A 12,452-nucleotide genomic window follows, 5' to 3' on the forward strand; every position below is an offset into this window, starting at 1 on the left:
CCCACCCCCCACCCCCACCCCCGTCTAACCTCACCCCACCCCCCACCCCCCACCCCCACCCCCGTCTAACCTCCCCCCCCTCTAACCTCACCCCACCCCCCACCCCCACCCCCGTCTAACCTCCCCCCCGTCTAACCTCCCCCCCGTCTAACCTCCCCCTCCCCCATCTAACCTCCCCCCCCCGTCTAACCCCCCCGTCTAACCCCACCCCCGTCTAACCTCACCCCCCCCGTCCACCCCCCGTCTAACCGCCCCCCCTGTCTAACCTCCCCCCGTCTAACCCCCCCCGTCTAACCTCCCCCCCCCGTCTAACCTCCCCCCGTCTAACCCCCCCCCCGTCTAACCTCACCCCCCCCCGTCAACCTTCCCCCCCGTCTAACCCCCCCCCCCCCCCCCCCCCCGTCTAACCTCCCCCTCCCTGCCATGACGAAAAACGATTGTATTGTCAGGTAAAGAAGGTACCGGGCACCCTAACAACCATGACACACACCACCCACCGGCTCCCTTCCTGTCGCTGCCGTTTGATCAGGACGCACAGGGCGGGGGACAGGCTGTGGTGTGCCCGGGCACGGGCAAGGTGCCTCTGCTGAGGAAGCCAGGTCGAGCCGGGCACCGGGGGTCCAGCCGGCAGCGGTGGGGGCTTCAAGGTCTAAATTCCCGGCTGACCTAAGAAGGGGTCTTTGAAGGGGTCCCCAGGACCCCACCTCAGTGGCGTGAGTCTCCCCTGGGCCGGATTCCACCGGTCTGGCCAGAGCGTGGGAAGCCCAGGGGAAGGATGGGCCGCTGCCTCCCGCCCCAGCCGGGCTAGAGGGCCAGAGAGCATGCGGACGGGAGGCGTCCATGCATGCAGGGGCTTCCTCCCAGAAGGTGCTGCCTTCTCTCTTGGCCTCGGAGGACAGAGGGCAGGAGGAGGGCCCCTGGTGGGTTCTATCCGGAAGAGTGACATGCGTGGGGACCCACTGGTGCATTCCCTTCTCCCCCAGGAGGCCTGGGCCGGAGACAGGGTTCCGCTCTAGCAAGGGGGGTGTCTGAGAGCAGAGAGGCTCCGCCCAGGCCAGCAGCCTGCCCACCAGTGGCACATTCTTCCCGTCACATGAAGCCCCATGCGGGGACGGCCCAGTGCAGCCAGCGCCGAGGCGTGCGGATCCTGCTGCTGCCACATCTGCACAGGATGCTTGGCCACGGCCACGTGGGAGGGATGCGTGGGCCTGGCCGCAGACCCCACGGGCCAGCAAGGCATGTCCAGGGGAGCGGGTTCAGGAACAAGAAGCACCAAGAAGAGGAGTCTTGCAAGGCCCACACCGGCCATGCACGGCACGGCTATTTTCTGTCCAGCTAAACCAGCCAGCGGCACAGGGAGCTTGTCTGGGGAGGGAGGGGAGGATGGGAGACGTCTGGGCAAGGACGGCTCACCCGCAGGTCCCATCCTGTACCAGCCAGTGTCACCCGGCCCGGTGCTGTCTCTACTTGAGGCAGGCTTCCGGGTTTCAGAGTTTGGGTGCAATGTCCAGACCCTGGGGGGCACTCAGAGCCCTGCAGACCTCCCTGAGTCCAGCCTCGGAAAACGCAGCCTACTCCTGTACCTGTGCACACCTGTACCTGTGCACACCTGTACCTGTGCACGCCTGTGCCTGTGCACACCTGTGCACACCTGAACCTGTCCACACCTGCGCCTGTGCACGCCTGAGCCTGTGCACGCCTGAGCCTGTGCACGCCTGCGCCTGCCACGCCTGCGCCTGTGCACGCCTGCGCCTGTCCACGCCTGAGCCTGTGCACGCCTGCGCCTGTGCACGCCTGCGCCTGTCCACGCCTGCGCCTGTGCACGCCTGCGCCTGTCCACGCCTGAGCCTGTGCACGCCTGCGCCTGTGCACGCCTGCGCCTGTGCACGCCTGCGCCTGCCACGCCTGCGCCTGTGCACGCCTGAGCCTGTGCACGCCTGCGCCTGTGCACGCCTGCGCCTGTGCACGCCTGCGCCTGCCACGCCTGCGCCTGTGCACGCCTGAGCCTGTGCACGCCTGCGCCTGTGCACGCCTGTGCCTGTGCACGCCTGCGCCTGCCACGCCTGCGCCTGTGCACGCCTGAGCCTGTGCACGCCTGCGCCTGTGCACGCCTGCGCCTGTCCACGCCTGAGCCTGTGCACGCCTGCACCTGTGCACGCCTGCACCTGCCACGCCTGCGCCTGTGCACGCCTGCGCCTGTGCACGCCTGCGCCTGTACACGCCTATGCCTGTGCACCCTGCGCCTGTGCACGCCTGCGCCTGTACACGCCTATGCCTGTGCACCCTGTGCCTGTCCACGCCTGTGCCTGTGCACCCTGCGCCTGTGCACGCCTGAGCCTGTGCACACCTGCGCCTGCCACGCCTGCGCCTGTCCACGCCTGAGCCTGCCACGCCTGCGCCTGTCCACGCCTGAGCCTGTGCACGCCTGAGCCTGTCCACGCCTGTGCCTGTGCACGCCTGCGCCTGTCCACGCCTATGCCTGTGCACCCTGTGCCTGTCCACGCCTGTGCCTGTGCACCCTGCGCCTGTGCACGCCTGCGCCTGTGCACCCTGTGCCTGTCCACGCCTGTGCCTGTGCACCCTGCGCCTGTGCACGCCTGAGCCTGTGCACGCCTGAGCCTGTGCACACCAGTCCCCTGTGCTCACCTGGCTGTGACACCGGTGAGCCCCACTGTTTCCTCCTCTGGCAGCTGTCCCTTCAGACCCATTGCCCATTTTTTTAGTTTGTTTTCTTCCCTCCCCCCGCTTTGCACATCAATTCAACTCCTCCCCTTCCCCCATTGCAGATGTCCCCCCATCACACATCCCTCCTGTCGCCCCAACAGGCTGGTCCCCGGTGCACCTGTCACTCAGCCCCAGGCAGCCAGGCTCCCTGACTCATGGCAGCCTCTTCCCATAGGTGTCACCGAGCCTGCCATGGACCGGTGACCTCTGAGCTGCTGACACTGGGAAAACGTCCCAGGAGGGAGGGGCCATGGGAGGAGGGGGCCGTGGGAGGAGGGGGCCCCGGAGGAGGGTCCTTGGAGGAGGGGCTGTGGGAGGAGGGGCCATGGGAGGAGGGGGTCCCAGAGGAGGGGCCATGGGAGGAGGGGGCCATGGGAGGAGGGGGCCCCAGAGGAGGGGCCATGGGAGGAGGGGGCCATGGGAGGAGGGGGCCCCAGAGGAGGGGCCATGGGAGGAGGGGGCCATGGGAGGAGGGGCCATGGGAGGAGGGGGCCATGGGAGGAGGGGCCATGGGAGGAGGGGGCTGTGGGAGGAGGGTGCCCAGGAGGGGGGGCCATGGGAGGAGGGGGCCCAGGAGGAGGGGCCATGGGAGGAGGGGCCATGGGAGAAGGGGCTGTGGGAGGAGGGTGCCCAGGAGGAGGGGCCCTGGAGGAGGATCCCGGGAGGAGGGGCCCTGGCCACATTGCTCAGACCCCCCCTTGGCTTGAAATGAGACTGAGGGCTCCCCTGAGTGTGCCTAAGTGATCCCAGGAACCCTGACCTGAACCTGGGGCATCAGGCCTGGTAGGATGGACAGACGTGAGCGGGTTCCGTGCTCGTGAGCCCAGCAGCGGGTTTCCGAGCTCCAGAGGGGGCCAGGCTTGGCAAGTCGGCTGTGGGTGTCCCCTGTCCCACCAGGAGGCTGACAGCCGGGCTCACCTCATGACTGGGGGTCATGGGCAGGGGCCCAGCTCCAGTGAGAGGCCTGGCAACAAGTCTCCTCCACACTGGAGGACTCAGAGTCACAGAGACAGGAAGTAGATGGTGGGGCTGGGGCTAGGGGAGGGGACGGAGGGTCAGTTTGGGAAGATGAGAAAGTCCCGGAGAAGACGGTGGCGGCGGCCACACAGCAGTGTGAACATGCCTCACGCCGCTAGCCGTGCGCTGAGAGAGGGTGAGGGTGGTCAGTTGTGTTAGGTATGTTTCATTGCTATAAAAACTAAAGTAATTTAAAAGCTGACACGGATGGATCTTACAAACATACGGAATGGATAAAAGCTAGACACGAAAGGATATGCCCTGGTGGATGGCATTTATATAAACTTCGATAACAGGCAGGGAGGTGCGGTGGTCAAACTAAGAATGAGGTGGTTTACAGTAAAGGTTATGTCCCGGGGGTTGGGATGGAGGTCAAGGACTTCCGGGCTGGTGATTTCAGACCAGCCTTGACCTGACCCCCAGCCCCAGGGGTGGACCGGTCGCTGAGTGACCACTAACCCCAGGTGTGGACTGGTCATTGTGTGACCACCAGCCCCAGGAGTGGACAATACCCAGAGGTGGACCAGCCTCAACCTGACCACCAGCCCCAGGGGTGGACTGGTCACTGAGTGACCACCAGTCCCAGATGTGGCTGCTTGCCGCTGCAGAGCTGTGCTGTGGCCTCAGTAGCTGCTGACCGCCCCATGTGTTCAGTCCTGCCCTGACACGCGTGATCCCCAAGGAGGCTGGAAGGTAATGGAGCGAATGGACCACGTTGACACATAATTCACAGCAAGTGTCCACAGTTGGCTGAGGTCATCAGGGCCCGGGAACAAAGATGAGGACGTCAGTCCCCACGCGGGCCACCAAGGCAGGGCACACAAGCATGTGGTTACTGGTCCCCGGCCAGAGGCCTTGGGGGGGAGGCTGGCTTTTCTAGGAAAGGGTGCCACTACCGCCTTTGTTTTTGAAAATGCCATCTCAGGAGACACTTTGTACTGTGGCTGCTACCTGGAGTCCTGGGTGATGGTCATTGCTGGGAGGTCGCTGAGGAAGGACCCATTCTGGGGGGCAGAGCACTCACGTGGGGTTCCCCATGAGGACAGCACCCGTGGACAGACTCAGGCAACTGGGAGTCGGGGCTGTGCCATGCCACCTCTGAGAAGGGGGAAGTGTCCACTCCCTCCTCAGGGGCCTTGTCAGCGGAGCACGAGGCCTGGTCCGGAGATCTGCCCAGGAATGAGCCTGAAACAGAGGCCAGCTGCATCCCAGGGGAACTCAGGTGACCGCAGCCCCTGGCCGCCTCCCGGGGGCGGGGGTGGGGAGCAGAGCTAAGCCAGGACCACATCCCTCCGACCCCTGCCTCCGCCATCACGTGGCTTACTCCCGTGTGCCTGTGTCTCCCTTTGTCTCATGAGGACATCCGCCATTGGATACAAAACCCGCCTAAACCAGTGGGACCTCATCTCACCTTAACTACATCTGCAAAGACCTTTATTCTAAATACGGTCACATGCTGAGGCTCCGGGTGGACGTGAACTGGCGGGTGAGTGTGTGTGTGGGGGGGGATAGGGTGTGTGTGTGTGTGTGGGGGGGATAGTGTGTGTGTGCGTGTGTGTGCGTGTGTGTGAGTGTGTGTGTGTGTGAGTGAGTGAGTGTGTGTGGGGGGATGGTGTGTGTGTGTGTCGTGTGTGTGTGGGAGGGATGGTGTGTGTGTGTGTGTGTGGTGTGTGTGTGTGAGTGTGTGTGTGAGTGTGAGTGTGGGGGGATGGTGTGTGTGTGTGTGTGAGTGTGTGTGTGTGAGTGTGTGTGTGTGTGAGTGAGTGTGTGTGGGGGGATGGTGTGTGTGTGTGTCGTGTGTGTGTGGGAGGGATGGTGTGTGTGTGTGTGTGTCGTGTGTGTGTGTGTGTGTGTGTGTGTGTGTGTGTGTCGCTATCCAGCCCACACCACCAGGAGATGCCGCCCTGTGGTGGCAGCAGGGAGAGCCAGTGCTCACCGGTCAGGACCTGTGTTCTGGAGCCCGGGGTCCAGCACGGGACTCTGCCTGTGACCAGCAGCACGCAGCTCCTCGCTGGGCTGACACCCACTCTTGCTCCTGGAGCTGTAGAAGTTCTAGGACCCAACCTGTGCCAGGAGGGGAGAAAGAATGGCCAAGAGGGGACCCCACCCGCCACCTCCGCCGGGATCTCAGGGAGCACGAGAGAGGAGCTAACAGACGGCACGGAGACCCTGGGCAGCCACTCCACGGGGTCTTCACACCCCAAGAAGGGAGGGTCCTGAAGGCACCAGCCATATCTTGCAAGAATGCGCCCCTAAAAAATGCTTTTCGCATTGAAACACAGAACCCAGGGCCCCGGACTTGCACACTCTTGACACCCTGAGCCTGTGGCCTTGTCTCCACAGCAAGCACCCCGGCCCCACCGTCTCCAGCTCTGGGTTCCAGGCGTCCCCAGGTCACCCTGTCCAGGTGACATGCCCCGGCCCACTCAGTGGGAGCACGGGCACCACCACGCAGAGCCGGGGGCCCAGACGCGTGCCACCATTCTCTCCTCTGCCACCACACTGGCCGGGTTCAGGGTGGCCGGGTCTCAGGACCGAGACCAGGGAGCAGGGTCCCCCGGCTCCCCTGGCCAACAGCTAATCTGTCCCCTGGATTTATTCCTAGTCACTTGATTTTTTTTTCTTCTTCTTCACTGAATTGCACGTGATGTCCCCTGGGATCGTACTTCCTCATCACACATCGCTCGCTCACACACAGAAGCAGTTCGTGTCTGTGTGCAGATCCCGTGAACTCAGTGACCCGGATACACACCTCTGCGGGTGAACTTGGGGCCCTCTACTTCATACACGCTCACTCACCTGTGCGCTTCTCCGACATACGCCGCCTGGCAGATATCCCTCTACCTCCCCCTCCTTCACGTCCCCTACCGGAAGGACCCATGCCCCCATCGACGGCAGAGGCGACAGCGGGCACCTTGTTCCCAACCATGCGGTGACGGTGACGACGGCTCTCGGCAGTTTTGTGACACCCTCAGTCAGATGGAGAAAAGCTGCCTTCTGTCGCTAGGGCTCTGTGGGTCTCTGTGGGAGACTGCACGCTGGCAAAGCCCTTGCAGTTTAAGGCTTCAGCTAAAGGCTAAGTTCTCCCCCCCACACACACACCTCCATATTGGCTGTGAAGCTGAGTATTTGCACTGGTCCCATCCCCCCACCTCACCTGCTTGATTAAGTTGCTAGAAGCAACTTACCCGCCCTTCCTCTCACCCTTTGTTTGTTCAGATGTTGGTTGATTTCAGTTATGCAGGGTGGGGGGATTCCTGCTTACGCCTTATGCCTTAAGATAAGGTGACCAACTTTTTTTACAATGAAAAAGAGGACAAAAATAAATGGGAGAAAACAATATCATCACTAAAAGAAACATTTTATTCATTGCAACAATAATGCACTCTAACATGATAAAGGCATAATAAAAACGTGTAATATTTTATAATGTCACTATGCTTACATGCCTATTCATTTTTAATAATCATTGTAAGAGAAAAGTACTCATTTAATAAAACTAAATATCAAACAAAACCACTCATTTGGAGTGATAGTCGGGTGTATTTATCATTTTCTAATAAAAAAAGGTTTTATGCAACTATTTAATCAAAGTGCATTATTATAGATATGGTTTGAGGTTAGATTTCCACTTTAAAACTCGAATTTCGGCCTAGCGTGTGGAGGACCCGGGTTCGATTCCCGGCCAGGGCACACAGGAGAAGCGCCCATTTGCTTCTCCACCCCTCCGCCGTGCTTTCCTCTCTGTCTCTCTCTTCCCCTCCCGCAGCCAAGGCTCCATTGGAGCAAAGATGGCCCGGGCGCTGGGGATGGCTCTGTGGCCTCTGCCCCAGGCGCTAGAGTGGCTCTGGTCGCAATATGGCGACGCCCAGGATGGGCAGAGCATCGCCCCCTGGTGGGCAGAGCGCCGCCCCATGGTGGGCGTGCCGGGTGGATCCCGGTCGGGCGCATGCGGGAGTCTGTCTGACTGTCTCTCCCTGTTTCCAGCTTCAGAAAAATGAAAAAAAAAAAAAAAAAAAAAAACTCGAATTTCGGGAAAATACTTGTAAACAAAATTATACATAAGTGGAAATTATTAAATAGATAATGAATGAATAAAACGTGAGTTGTGCTTACCTATGATTGAGTATTCACCGAGAAAGAAATAATCGTGAGTCTACAATGTCGTATGTGCCGTGTCGTGTTTCAGTAAGAAGTACACAAAGCCGTTTGCACGCTTGGTATATCGCGCTCTCTCTCAAGGTCTCCCGTGAGGAGCGCACGCGTCTCATAATCTCTCACCGCACTGTACTGATCCTTGACGAATCGTCATGACAAATACAAATACGTCCCATCACACGCAATGGATCGACTCTGCATCGATCGAATACGGATATTTACAGATGAGTCTTCCAATATCAAAAAGGAGGACGTGTAGCCTGACCTGTGGTGGTCAGGCACATATGGGAGTTGATATTTCCAGCTTATCCCCCCCCCTTCCCTCTATAATGAATAAATAAATTTTTTTTAAAAGGAGGATGTGCCCTGTGGTGGCGCAGTGGATAAAGCGTCGACCTGGAAATGCTGAGGTCGCTGGTTTGAAACCCTGGGCTTGCCTGGTCAAGGCACATATGGGAGTTGATGCTTCCAGCTCCTCCCCCCTTCTCTCTCTCTGTCTCCCCCTTTCCTCTTAAAAAAAAAAGAGGGAGGATGGAACTTACAAAAGAAGGACTGTCCTCCCTTAAAAGAGGGCGACTGGTCACCTATTTACACGTCTTTCCTCTCACCCTTTGTTTGTTCTGACCTTGGTTGATTTCAGTTACGCAGGGTGGGGCGGATGTCTGTTTCGCCTCAGAAGTGTGACTTTGTATCAGAGACTTCATTTGCATATGGCTCTGCACTAGATAATAAAGCAGACGAGGACTTTGCTTTCTCCCTTGCAAGCTATCCTGAGACCTCTCGATCCAGTCTTTTCTCTCTGAGTTTATTTCTTCATTCTGCACCGTTCTCACTCTGGACCGGGACCATACTAGCCGCACGCGTCCGCGGCAGGCCTCTGTCGTGAAGAGATGTCGAATGTCAGCAGAGGCTTTTTCTGCGGCGAACACGGTAAGCATAGGTTTTTCTCCATGCTTCACGTGATAAAAAGCCTTCGATTGACTCCCAGCTGCTGCCCTGGACGGGCGTTTCTGGATCAAGCCACCGCGTGGTCAGGTGTCACCCTTCCCTGTGTAGCTGCGTTCCTATCATCCGGTTTACCTGGGTCTCTGCACCCCTCTGTTCACAGGTGCGTGTGACTTGTCAGGTTTCTTCATCTTTCTCAGGTTCTGACCTCAGTGGGGCCACTGTGATGGGGATGGACCGTCAGAGACAGGGGTGCTGGTGACAGGAAAGATGAAGAGAGCACACACGCGTACACACACACACACACACACACACACACACGGTCACGGATCAGGGGAGGGCGGGGCCGATGGCGACCCCCCCACCTGTCCCCGTGGGCACCTGCAAGGAGTCTTCCAGCTGGAAAATGGGCAGCAGTGGACAGGTGGGTCGAGGGCTCACTGCCATATTCCAGCTCAGAACCTGAGGACACGCTGTCCCCCCTGCCCCCCGCCTGTGGGTCTCTGCAGCACGAGGAGGGATCAGAACTCAGCCCAGTTCCCGTCAGCTGCAGGGCGGAGCGGGCACCCCTGCCCCCATCCTCACTCTCCCTCGCTCTGCCCAGATGGGGGGGCTCCAGGAGAGGCATGCGGGCAGTGTGACCGTGGCCCGGTCCACCCCCCAGAGCCCTCGCAGGGGCCTGGGGCATTGAGCCTGCCAGCTCCCCTGTGGCTGCCGGCCAAGCCCCTGGACACCAGCCACGACTAAGCTCCACAAACACACGGGTGGCTGTCCGTCAGGACAGAGGCCCCGAGGCCGCCCGTGCGGGCCACGTCAGCAGGGAGCTCGGTGACCCGGTCATCAGAGGTCTGCGCTCGGGGAGAGCAGGAGGCCCCAGAAGGCAGCCTGGGTGTCCCGGCCTGTTGTTCTGGGAGACGGCGTGACCTCTGGCTCAGGGTCTCGCAGACAGTGGTGAAACGGCCATGGTTGGCCACAGCCTCGACAAATAAGAGGGTCATTAAGGGTGACTCCGAGGGGAGCAATGACAGCCCGCCGCTGGCTGCGGACAAGAGGCCGCCACCACAGGCTCCGGACACTTGTCTGAGGTGCCATCAATGGTCAGCCCTCCGCCGCTCCTGCCTCACCGTGAACCTGCTGCTGCTGACCGCGGGTCTGGCTCTGCTTGGTGGCCCCAGGCCCTGCCCGTCGGCCCACCGGACCCCAGCTTCAGTGACACGGGTAGTCAGCCGCGGGTGTCCGGAGTGGGAGGAGAAGGCGGCGGAGGCAGCGGCAGCAGAAACAGGACGGTCCCCTAGCCGCAGCTGCACCCTCGCTCCGCAGATCAGCGGCCACTGGTTCCCGATGGCCGTGGCCTCCATCAGAATGAAAACCATCGGGGAAGAGGGACAGACACGAGGCTGCGCGTCCACACCGTCCAGGGGACCCCGAGGGCCCCTCGCTCTCACTCGACCTCCACGGAAAGTGAGTCTGCCGTCGGCCGCCCCTGTCCCCTCCTGCCTCACAGCCTTCCTCCCGGGCGGGCGCCGGAGGGTGAGGCGGGCGGTGCCAAGGCCAGAAGCGGTGTGGGCAGGAGTGCGGCTGCTGCCCAACGACGGGACACGAGTGTCTGAGGTCCGCCCGGTGCCACGGAGGGGCTTCGTGGGGACACCCGGTGCCACGGCATCTTGTCGCCCCCTTCCCAGGATGGGGGGGTCTGTCTGTGTGCCCACCCGTGCTGACGGCAGAGTAAGTAAGAAACAGGTTTCAGTACATGCTGACCTGTGAGTATAACCGGTCAGCATGGGCCAGCCTGGCCATGGGGACCCCTGGGGGCATGGGGGAAAAGTACAGCCAGGACACCTGCCTCACACGAGAGTCCCTGGCACCCGGCGGGCACTGTGCAGTGGGACGAGCTGGTGGAGGTGTCTGGGAAGGGCGGGGGCCTGCCCCTCCCCTGGGCCAGACTGACTGGTCATTAGGAGCCAGTAGTCAGCCGCTCGTGAACGGACAGGAGGCGCCCAGGGCCCGGTTCTGGCCTGGTGGAGAATTCTGCATGCCCCCCCCCACCTTCCGGTTCACAGATTTTGGCCAAGACACCATCTTCCTGGAGAAGGTGGAGCCCAGCAAGCTCATCATGTTCTGCATACATGACGAGAGAGCTGGGAAGGAGGCGGTGGTGGTCCACCTCCTCGGTGAGTATCCCTTCCAGAGACCCCGCCCACACAGGGCAGCAGGGGACAGCAGGGACCTCAGCCGCCTCAAGGCCACTGGGGGACCGGACAATCACAAACACGAGGTAAACAGAGGAGCCACACGCCCCCGTCAGGCAGAAGCTCAGTGGATGTGCTCATCGTCATTTCAAAAACGTTCAACATTAAGGGGCATTTTGAGGGAAACTCACAATTGCACCAACTCCCAGCAGCACCACAGGGGCCACGGGTCCCCAGCAAATAAGAAAAGCGGATACAGTTGAAGACCTATGTGTGTTACATGTGACATCTGTCCCTCCGTCACCAGAGCTGCCGGGGTCCTGGTTCGGGGAGCTAAGTGTCCTTTCTCTGGGAAATGGCAGACTGAGGACATGCTGGTCTGTTCGTATGTTTGTGCTCAGGGGAGGCACAGGCTGGCGGCCTCGCCCTGTGCCCCCAGAGCTTCAGGGCTGTGGGCTGCATTTCACTGAGAACCGAGGTGTCCCTGGCAGGGCTGGTTCTGCCTCGGCTCCGGTGGGGGCTCCGGGCGAGGGTCCATCTGGCTGCGGTTGTGTGCACACCTCCGAGCTCTGACTCCGTGTGCATGGAGCTTGGAGCTTCTGTGTGCATCTCACACCTCCTTCCCTTTTCCCTAAAAGGGCACTGTCGTTAGACTTGACCCCTTCATCAAACCCAGACCTGTAACTTCTTTAATTCAGTGAGAGGGGGGGAGGCAGAGAGACAAACCCCCACATGGCTGTGGGAAGGGAAGAGAGAGATAGAGAGAAAAGAGAGGGAGAAGGGGTGGAGAAGCAGATGGGTGCTTCTCCTGTGAGCCCTGGCTGGGAATCAAACCCGGGACGTTCACACGCTGGGCCGACGCTCGGCCAGGGCCCCAGACCCGTGACTTAATCACACCTGCAAAGCCTGCTTCCTGATAGGGTCTCACCCAGGTTGTGGGGGTAAGGACGGGGACACATCTCTTCAGGGGACCCAATTCAACTCTGTCTCATGATCCTCATGAGTGACCACGGTCCAGGTGGAGACTGCACAGGGTCCAAGCCTGCAGGGTTGGCTGGGCGGTTTGTACTGGCCCATGAGGCCCAGACGTCCCCAGGAACCACTGTCCCTATGCAGGCCTTGACCTCTGGCTCAGGGGGACAACCTCGCGGGTCATCACAAGCACGTGACCGATGCCTGCGGTGCTGCCATCAAGGCAGATTGTTCAGGGAGGGGTGGCTGATGGCTGGCTGGGCGGCCCCTGCTCGGTGGCCACCTGGCAGCCCTGGGCCCCAGCTCTGTGCTCTGCTTCCTGGGGGCTTAAGGGCTGGGTCACCGCTGCACGGGTTGTCACGTGTGTTCCCAACTGTCACCACAGTGCCTCCCCAAACAGCTGTGTCAGTTTGCTTGACTTGAAACAGGCACGTCAGGGACCCGGAC

This window comes from Saccopteryx leptura, chromosome 2, assembly GCF_036850995.1.
Source record: "Saccopteryx leptura isolate mSacLep1 chromosome 2, mSacLep1_pri_phased_curated, whole genome shotgun sequence".
Classification (NCBI taxonomy): Eukaryota; Metazoa; Chordata; class Mammalia; order Chiroptera; family Emballonuridae; genus Saccopteryx; species Saccopteryx leptura.